The sequence below is a fragment of the Crocuta crocuta genome, unplaced genomic scaffold (genome assembly GCF_008692635.1).
Source record: "Crocuta crocuta isolate KB4526 unplaced genomic scaffold, BGI_CrCroc_1.0 scaffold310, whole genome shotgun sequence".
Lineage (NCBI taxonomy): Eukaryota > Metazoa > Chordata > Mammalia > Carnivora > Hyaenidae > Crocuta > Crocuta crocuta.
The window spans coordinates 201,853-213,168 of NW_027532609.1; the positions used below are offsets into that span (position 1 = coordinate 201,853).

Here is an 11,316-nt window from a genome sequence, read left to right on the forward strand (position 1 = left end):
ATTCCAAAAAATATAAACCGAAGGAAATCTCCCGGACTCATTTTATGAAGCCAGCATCACTTTGATTCCCAAGCCAGACAGAGATCCAGCAAAAAAAGAGAACTACAGGCCAATATCCTTGATGAACACAGATGCAAAAATCCTCAACAAGATACCTGCAAATCGAATTCAACAGCACATAAAAAGATTTATCCACCAAGATCAAATGGGATTCATTCCCGGGTTAGAGAGCTGGTTCAATATTCACAAATCAATCAATGTAATACATCACATCAACAAAAGATAAAAACCATGTGATCCTGTCGATAGATGCAGAAAAAGCATTTGACAAAACACAGCATCCCTTTTTAATAAAGACCTGAAACAGAGTCAGGATAGAAGGAAATACTTAAATATCATAAAAGCCATCTATGAGAAGCCCTCAGCTAACATCATCCTGAACACGGAAAAACTGAGAGCCTTCCCCCTGAGATCAGGAACACGACATGGATGTCCAGTCTCACCACTGTTGTTTAACATAGTGCTGTAAATCCTAGCATCAGCCATCAGACAACAAAAGGAAATAAAAGGCATCAGAATTCGCAAAGAAGAAGTCAAACTGTCACTTTTTGCAGACGACATGATACTCTACATAGAAAACCCGACAGACTCCACCAGAAGCCTACTAGAACTGATCCAAGAATTCAGCAAAATTGCAGGGTACAAAATCAATGTACAGAAATCGGTTGCATTTTTATACACCAACAATGAAGCAACAGAAAGAGAAATCAAGAAACTGATACCATTCACAATTGCATAAAAACCCATAAATACCTAGGAATAAACCTAACGAAAAATATAAGAGATCTGTTTGATGAAAACTATGGAAAACTTATGACGGAAATTGAAGAAGACACAAAGAAATGGAAAACCGTTCCATGCTCATGGAGTGGAAGAATAAATGTAGTTAAAATATCATTACTACCCAAAGCAATCTACACATTCAATGCAATCCCAACAAAATTGCACCAGCATTCTTCTGAAAACTAGAACAAACGATCCTAAAATTTGTATGGAACCACAAAAGACCCTGAATATTCAAATTAATATTAAAGAAGAAAACCAAAACAGGAGGCACCACCATCCCACACTTTAGCCTCTACTACAAAGCTGTCATCATCAAGACAGTATGGTATTGGCACAAAAACAGACACGTAGACCAATGGAATAGAATTGAGAACTCAGAATTGGACCCAAATGTGTACTGCCAACTAATCTTTGACAAAGCAGGAAAGAGTATCCAATGGAAAAAAGACAGCCTCTTTAATAGATGGTGCTGGGAGAAGTGGACAGCAACATGCAGAAGAATGAAACTAGATCATTTTCTCACACCATACACAAAAATAAACTCAAAATGGATAACGGACCTGAACATGAGACAGGAAACCATCAAAACCTTAGAGCAGAAAGCAGGAAACAACCTCCTTGACCTCACCCGCAGCAATTTCTTACTTGACACAACCCCAAAGGCAAGGGAATCATGAGCAAAAATGAACTATTGGTACCTCATCAAGATAAAAAGCTTCTGCACATTAAAGGAAACAATCCATAAAACTAATAGGCAACTGACAGAATGGGAAAAGATAGTTGCAAATGACATATCAGATAAAGGGCAAGTATCCAAAATCTATAAGGAACTCACCAAACTCCACACCCAAAAAACAAACAACCCAGTGAAGAAATGGGCAGAAGATATGAACAGACACTTCTCCAAAGAAGACATGCAGATGGCCCACAGACACATGAAACGATGCTCAGCATCCCTCCTCATCAGGGAAATACAAATCAAAACCACACTGAGATACCACCTCACGCCAGTCAGAGTGGCTAAAATGAACAAATCAGAGAACTCTAGATGCTGGCGAGGATGTGGAGAAATGGGCACCCTGTTACACTCTTGGTAGGAATGCAAACTGGTGCAGCCACTCTGGAAAACTGTGTGAAGTTTCCCTCACAAAATTAACAATAGAACTCCCCTACGGCTCAGCAATAGCACTGCTAGGAATTTACCCAAGGGATACAGGAGTGCTGATGCATAGGGGCACCTGTACCCCAATGTTCATAGCAGCACTCTCAACAATAGCCAAAAATGGAAAGAGCCTAAGTGTCCATCAACAGACGAATGAATCAAGAGTATGTGGTTTATCTATACTATGGAATACCACATGGCAATGAGAAAGAATGAAATCTGGCCATGTGTAGCAACATGGATGGACCTTGAGGGTGTAATGCTGAGCGAAATAAGTCAGGCAGAGAAGGACAAATACCATATGTTTGCACGTATAGGAGGATTAGGAGGAACTTAACGGAGGACCATGGGGGAGAAGAAGGGAGGAAAAATAGTGGGGGAGAGAGAGAGAGGAAAACCATGAGAGACTCTTGAATGCTGAGAAGTGAGGACTGATGGTGGTGGGAGGCAGGAGAATGGGGGTGAGGGACATGGAGGAGGGCACTTGTGGGCATGAGCACTGGGTGTTATATGTAAACCAACTTGACAATAAACTATTGAAAAAATAGAATAATGAAATCTTGCCATTCAACAACAACATAGTGTTCCTAGAGTGTATTATGCTAAGTAAAATAAATCAAAGGCAAAGGCCATATGGTTTCACTTATAATGTGGAATCTAAAAAAAAATAAAACAAACAAACAGAAAGAGAACCATAAATATAGAGAACAAACTGGTGTGTTGCCAAAGGGGAAGGGGATAGTGGGATAGGTGAAATATGTAAAGAGGATTAAGAGGGATGGACTTCTAGTTATAAAATTAATATGTCACATGAATGAAAAGTATAGCGTAGGGAATATAGTCAATAATACTGTAATAACTTTGTACAGTGACAGAAGGTAATTACACTTTTCATGATGACCACTGCATAATGTATAGAATTGTTAAATCACTATGTTGTATACCTTAAACTAATACAGCATTATATGGCAACTATATTCAATAAAAATAAATAAAAAATAAAAGAACTTCAAAGTATCTGATATTCAAATCTGGTTTAAAAGTTTCACTAGGCCAGGAGTTATGATAGCAATGGTAGGGGTGATGAGGGCGCATAAGGCAAGCTGACAGGCTGCATGCAAACACCCCCTCACCCCGCGCCCCCCTCCCTCCCAGGGGGATATGTATGACATTCCTAGGGCACTCCTGACTGCCCAAGAACTAAGGAAAGGGGAAAAACAATTGGCTAACTGATCGAGATTATAGTCCTACTGGACTTGAGTCTCCAACTATTTATAAATATCTCAGTAAATTACAAGAAAAAGGCAACCTTATCAATAGCCTAACTGCCAGAAACCTATAGACTCTGTTTCCCGGATCCCCGATATCACCCCTCCATAGTGATATGGGAAACAAAGGCAGAAGGAAATGGCAGAACAAATTTCCTTATAACCTTCAGCCCACTGACAAATACTTGAGGCAGGCAGAGTAAAACTTTTCTCCAAGAACTCCCTACTGTCCTAATGCTAATGCTTTGCTATAGGGAAAACCACCTTAGCTTGACAGTAGCTAGGCCTCCAGTATCCTATGAGTCTTCTTTAGCATTCGGAAATCTTACTGGAAACTTCCCCTGGACTTTACCTTCCCCAACTCCATAGTATAAAACCAGTGTCTCCTCATGGTCTCAGGGCAGCTCTTTCTGCCCAGGGGTCCTGTCCCGGTGCTTCAATTAAGTCACCTTTTGGTACCAAAGATGTCTTCAAGAATTCTTTCTTGGCCGTCAGCTCTGGCCCTCATGAACCCCACTATCACCCCAAAATCAAAACTGGGCTTTTCCAATACAGCTGTATTGATGTCAGGTCACTTGGAACACCCAGGAAAGCCATCCGTGGAGTAGCAGAAAGATCTTCACAGTTAGAGGGATACACTTTGGTAGGTATAAGGCGCATGGAAGTAAATTGGGAGACAGAAAACAGAGGGGTTGTAAAGGGGAGAGAACCCTTATCATGGAGAGACAAAAGGGAGAGAAAGTGAGAGGGGTTGAGAGAGTGTAGCCTTGGGTTCGCACAAGAGGAAACCCTCTCTGGACCATGGACTGGGGATCAAGAAGTACTTAGTGTTGAGTGTCACAGGTTTTATTTTATTTTATTTTTTTTGAAACAGCATTTGGAGCTCAAACTCTGAGGTTCTCGAAGGTCAAGACTTTCCCAGAGTGGAGCTGTGTCACATGCTCCCTGGGAGGAGGGAGCTGGCCCCAGAGTGCATACAGAGGTGTAGGAGATAATCTCCAGGGCCCACTGGGAGAGAACATTCCCCTTCCTAGAGTACTCTTGGAAGAGGGTATATTGCCTCCCAAGGGATGAAAGACCATGCAGGGGCCAGGCCTTTCATTAGCAGGGGACAGAGGAGCACCAAGAGGGAATATAACCTTTGCTGCTGTTAGCAGTGCTACACCATAGCTTCTGCACACTGTGTAGGCATGGGACTATTTTTCAGGGACAGAGGGTCTCAGACACCGCCTGGAAAGGCTGTACTCCAGACGGTAGTGGATCGCATGGTGTAGGGTCCTTTAAGATTTCAGGTTTTGAGTTCCAGCCTCAGGCCAAAGAAAAAATGCAGGAGAATTGTGGTGCAGGATGAGCTGACTGCCCTGTCATTCTGTGAGGGCTGCCTGAACAGCAGGGGTGTGAGATCCTCAGTCCAGGGACAAGAGACTGGGGTGGCACCAATTTCCCTCCAACACCAACACGGTGGGACTTCAGAGTGCAACACAGAGGCCCCCAGCAGAGGTGGGCACTTACACCAAACTCGCCCCCCTCCCCCCCTCCCCACCATGTGCTGGGCAACTGCTTATTTACTGGGGCAAGACTGGCTCTGAGCCAATGCAGTGAGCCTCTCCTCCACAACAGCACAGAGAGCAGCCCCCAAGCACCAAGTGCACTGAAAATCAAGTGCTTCAAAATGACACCTGCAGTACTTTATTTTATTGTTTCTTCTTCTTCTGTTTTTGGAATCAGGCTCATACATTCTCGTTTGTTTTTTTCATTTCCTGTTCCCCCCATCCCTCTCCTTTTTTTGTTGAAATCAGGCTTTTTTATTCTTTTCTCTTTCTTTTTCTTTTCTTCATCTTCTTTTTATTTTTCCTTTCTTTTTCTTTGGAATAGACATAGTTTTTTGATTCTCTGATATTATTTGTTCCTTTTCCTTTTCTCTTTGTTTGGGACCAGGCTTTCATTTTCCCCCTTTCTCCAGGCTTATTTCAACAAACAAATCAAAGCACACCTTGTTAAAGATCCAAATACTCCCACACTACAAGCTGGGAGGAGCTCTGCAGAGGACTGACACATGGAAAAGAGGAGCCAAAATACAGCAGCAGAGTGAACACAGCATATACCAGAAACGCTTTCTGAAGGGCCAGGCCCTGGACAGTGTATGACCCCTTTTTAATATAGCAGTATTCCCAGGTGCAGGAAATCTAAAAGGCTTTTAAAACACATACAAGACAGAAATTTAGCCAAAATGACAAGATGGAGGATTTTCCCCACAAAAATTCTCCCAAAAAGAAGAAGAAATGTAAGCAGAGACTTGCTCAAAATAGATATTAGCAATATATCTGAACAACAATTTATAAAAACAGTCATAAGACTACTATTTGTGCCTTAAGAAAGCATAGAAGACACCAGAGAAACCCTTGCTGCAGAGATCAAAGACCTGAAAACTAGTCAGGACAAAATTTAAAAAATGCTATAACTGAGATACAAAACCAATTGGATATAGTCACAACAGGGACTGAAGAAGCAGAGGAGAAATAGGTGATACAGAAGATGAAATTATGGAAAATACTTAAGCTGAAAAAAAAAGAGTGAAAGGAAATTATTAGATCATGAGGGGAGAATTAGAGAACTTAGTTGATGAAACAAAATAATATCCATACTATAGGAGCCCCAGAACAAGAATAGAGGGGAAAAGGACAAAAGGTTTATTTGAACAAATTATAGCTGAGAACTTCACTAAACTTGGAAAGGAAATAGGCATTCAAGTCTAAGAAGCACAGAGAACTCTCCTCAGAATCAACAAAAACAGGTCAACACCACAAAATATCACAGTGAAACTTGCAAAAAAGATAGAATTCTGAAAGCAGCCAGGGACAAAAGTTCCTTAACTGACAAAGATAGATACATAAGGTTAGCAGCAGACATGTCCACTGAAACTTGGTAGGTCAGAAGGTAGTAGCTGGAAATATTCAATGTACTGAACAGGAAAAATTTACAGCCAAGAATCCTTTATCTAGGAAGGCAGTCATTCAGAACAGAAGGAGACAGAAAAAGTTTCCCAGACGAACAAAAACTAAAGGAGTTCCTGACCACTAAACCAGCCCTGCAAGAACTTTTAAGGGGGACTCTCTGAGTGGAGTAACAAAGATGAAAGCAATCAAGACTACAAAGGACCAGATAACATCACCAGAAACACCAACTCTACAGGCAACACAATGGCACTAAATTCATCTTTCAATAACCACTATGAATGTATATGGACTAAATGATCTAATCAAGAGAAATAAGGTATCAGAATGGATAAAAACAATTTATATTCTGCCTACAAGAGACACATTTTAACTGAAAGACACCTGCACATTGAAAATGAGGGAATTGAGAACCATCTATCATGCTAATGGAAGTAAAAAGAAAGCCAGAGTAGCCATACTTATATCAGACAAACTAGATTTCAAAACAAAGACTGTAACAAGAGATAAAAATGGCATTATATCATAATTAAGGGGTCTATCCATCAAGAATATCTGACAATTGTAAATATATTTATGCCCCTAACTTGAAAGATCCAAATATATAAATCAATTAATAACAAACATAAAAAAACTCACTGATAATAATACCATAATAGTAAGGGACTTTAATACCCCATTTACAGCAATGGACAGATCATATAAGCAGAAAAGCAACAAGGTAACAGTGGCTTTGAATGGCACAATGGACCAGATGGACTTAACAGATATTGTCAGTTCTTTTCATCATAAAGTAGCAGAATACATATTCTTCTCAAGTACACATGGAACATTCTCCAGAATAGATCACATACTGGGTCACAAATCAGCTCTCAGTAGGTACAAAAAGACTGAGATTATACCATACATATTTTTGGATCATAATGCTATGAAACTTGAAATCAAACACAAGAAAAATTTGGAAAGAACACAAATACATGAAAGTTAAAGAACATTCTTACTAAAAAATGAATGGGTTAGTCAGGAAACTAAAGAAGAAATTTAAAAATACATGGAGGCAAATGAAAATGAAGACAGGACAGTCCAAACCCTTTGGGATACAGTGAAGGCAGTCCTAAGAGGAAAGTACATTGCAATGAAGGCCTATCTCAAGAAGCAAGAAAGGTCTCAAATATACAACCTAACCCTATGCCTAAAGGAGCTAGAAAAGAAGCAGCAAATAAAGCCTAAAGCCAGCGGAAGAAGGGAAAAAATAAAGATTAGAGCAGAAGTAAATGATACTTAAGAAAAACAACAACAGTAGAACAGATCAATTAAACAAAAAACTGGTTCTCTGAAAGAATAAACAAAATTGATAACCCCCTAGCAAGACCTATCAAAAAGAAAACACAACTAAATAAAATAATGAATGAAAGAGGAGAGATCAAAACAGATGCCACAGAAATATAAACAATTTTAAGACAATACTAGAAAAATTATATGTCAACATACTGGCCAAGCTAGAGGAAATGGAAAAATTCCTAGAAACTCACACACTACCAAAACTGAAACAGGAAGAAATAGAAATTTGAACAGACCTATAACCAGGAAAGTAATTGAATCAATAATGAAAAATCTCCCAATAAACCAGAGTCATAGGCCAGACAGTTTCCCAGAGGAATTCTACCAGATATTTGAAGAAGATTAATACCTATTCTACTCAAACTGTTCAAAAAAATAGAAATGGAAGTAAAGCTTCCAAACTCATTCTGTGAATCCCAGATTACCTGGATTCTAAAACCTGACAAAAACCCCACTAAAAAGGAGAATTACAGACCAATATCCCTGATGAACTTGGATGCAAAAATTCTCAACCAAGATACTAACAAATACAATTCAACAATACATTAAAAGAATTATTCACCAGGATCAAGTAGAATTTATTCCTGGGTTGCAGGGCTGGTTCAATATTTGCAAATCAATCAACATGATACACCACATTTATAAAAGAAAGGATATGAACCATATGATCCTATTAATAAATACAGAAAAAGCATTTGACAAATGCCTCAAGAAAAACCCTCAAGAAAGTAGACATAGAAAGAATATAACTCAACATGATAAAGGCCATATATGAAAAACCCACAGCTGATATAATCCTCAATGAGGAAAAACTGAGAGACTTCCCTCTAAGGTCAGGAACAAAAAAAACAGGGATGTCCACTCTTACCACTGTGGTTCAACATAGTGTTGGAAGTCTTAGCCTCAGCAATCAGACAACAAAAAGAAATAAAATGCATACAAATTGGCAAGGGAAAAGTCAAATTTTCACTCTTTGCAGACTACATGATACTCTATGTGGAAAACTGAAAGACTCCACCAAAAAACCTGCTAGAACAGATCCATGAATTCAGCAAAGTTGCAGGATACAAAAACAAAGTACAGAAATTGGTTGCATTTCTATCTACCCATAATGCAGCAGCAGAAAGAGAAATCAAGGAATTAACCCTTTTACAATTATACCACAAACCATAAGATACTTTGGGATAAACCTGGCCAAAGAGGTAAAAGGTCTTTAAATTTTACAATAGCCAAATTATGGAAAAAGCCCAAATGTCCATCAACTGATGAATGGATAAAGAACTGTGGGTACATACATAAAATGGAGTATTACCCAGCCATAGAAAAGAATAAAGTTTTGCCATATGCAATGATGTGGAGCTAAAGAGTGTCATGCTAAGTGAAATGAGTCACAGAGAAAGACAAATACCATATGATTTCACCCACATGTGGAATTTAAGAAACAAATAAGCAAAGGGGAAAAAGATAGAGCGAGAGAGAAACCAAGAGACAGACCCTTTACTATAAACAACAAACTGATGGTTACCAAAGGGGAAGTTGGTAAGGGGATGGGTTAAATAGGTGATGGGTATTAAGGACTGCATTTGTTGTGATGAGCACTGGGTGTTGTATGTAAGTGATGAATCCCTCAATTCTACAACTGAAACTAATATTACATTGTATGTTAACAACTGGAATTTAAATTAAAAAAAAAGGAAAGCTGGGATAGAATATAAAGAATAAATAGTTGATAGAAAGGGAATACAAATGATCCAACCTTTCCTCCTATCATAAGGTAAATGTGAATTAAGGCAATACTGAGATACCATTTCAGATTGGTAAATGTCCAAAGATAGACAATGCAGTCTGCTGGGCAATGAAGCACTCTCATACATAGCTGGTAGGAATGTCTATGCAAAGCAACTTGACAATATCTATCAAAATTACAAATGCATATACCCTTCACTAGACAAATCTTGGAATTTAACTTGCACTCTATAAAATTACATACATAGGCAGCATTATTTGCATTAGGAAAAGATGAGAAACATCCCAGATGTCTATCAACAGGGTTAAATAGACCATAGTACTTGTGTAAAATATAATACTGAGCAGTTATAATAAAGTACTCTGTGTATTGCCATGAAAAGATCTCTAAATGTATTATGAGGTATAAAAAGCAGGGGCACCTGAGTGGCTCAGTAGGTTAAGTGTCTGACTCTTGACTTCAGCTCAGGTCTTGATCTCACGGTTCATGAGTTTGAGCCCTGCACTGGGCTCTGTGCTGACAGTATGGAGCCTGCCTAGGATTCTCTTTCTCTTTCTCTCTCTCACTTGAAAAAAAAAAAAAAAAGGTAAAGTAGATACAGTGTTAAAACTGATTGAAAATAAAATGTCAGACTGGTTTTGGCATATATATATGCATGAATATGATGTTAAAAGATAAGCAATCAACTTTTAAAATTGGTGACTTATGAATATTGTGTAGAAAAATGACACATTAGGGGAAAGGGTAGAAGTAACAATTTGCACTGTATACCTTATGCTTAGTTTTGACCATGTGAATTTGTCATCAAAATTTTAAAATGCCAACAGAGTCTATAACCCAAACTGAAACAATGATTGGAAATAGTTGCTAAGGAATAATCTTAGCATGAGGTAAGACTGCACCCCAGACCGTTCATTCATATCTTTGGCAGCCAATGGTAGCCAGCTCAGAGTCAAGAATGAGATAGAGGACATGGCCTTCCCAAACCAAGACTGTTGTTTCAGATGGCCTGAAGGTAACAACTACCACTAAGTTCAAAGAGAAGGAATGGACTCAGAACAGAGGACATAAGTGAAAGACATAAACTTTTTACATTTAAAAGTTGTTTATTTGAGATGATTAGTGTGGTTACTTACACTGAACTAAGTAGAAACAGAGAAATATCTAGAGCCTAATACATTTTTTAATGGATTGCTTAACCAAAAAAACCTGACTTGCACAAGCCTGTTCAAATCCTCAAGCAATCCCTAGATCTCCAAATCCAAATAGCAGGCAGTATGATGAAAACTTTGTAGTCCCTAAGAGCGGTGAAGGGTGGCAGAACAGGCCACCCCAAAATATACCACTTTGACGGAGGATTATTTTGAGCTGAAGGCAACTGAGAAGAAACAGGCTCTCTACCCTCTCCTTCTCTACCAGGAAGAGCAGGAGGACTGTTAATCACCAGAGGCAATTCTAGGCTCTTATTAACCTGTTGGTGACACCAGAGTAATCTATATAACAAAACTTATTAACTAGTATTAGTTTTCCCCATATATTTACCTTCTCACAGAGTGCCACCCTTTAAAGGTTAAAATCCCTTTTCTTTTGTAACTTGCTATTTATCTATACATTTATTGTTCTTTGTTCAGATGCTATATAAGCCCCTAGTTCTAATTATCCCTTTTAATTATGCATCAGTGAGTACTCTCATGTGTACATACAATGTAAGCATTAATAAACTTCTGTTTGTTTTTCTCTTGTTAATCTGTCTTTGTCAGTCTAACTTGCAGGGCTCCAAGCAATGAATCTAAGACAGATAGAGGAAAAATGTTTTTTTTCCTCTCCCCTACAAGGACATACTGTGCTACCTCAGCAGTGGCTTTGGAAGAACATTCTTAAGGAAGATGAATCCAACATGGCATAGCCAGGGCCACATAGGTCAAATGACTTGATAGCTCCTCCCTGAGGAGCTTCCAGAATGGCTAACCAAGGGATTTACTTCACTTCAGAGTGTGC

General features: G+C 38.9%; 1 protein-coding gene across 1 annotated transcript in view; it reads right to left on the reverse strand.

The window, feature by feature from the left end:
* The window catches only part of NRG4 (neuregulin 4), a 56,195-nt gene that overhangs the window by 33,311 nt on the left and 11,568 nt on the right, over positions 1–11,316 (reverse strand). The window lies entirely within an intron of this gene.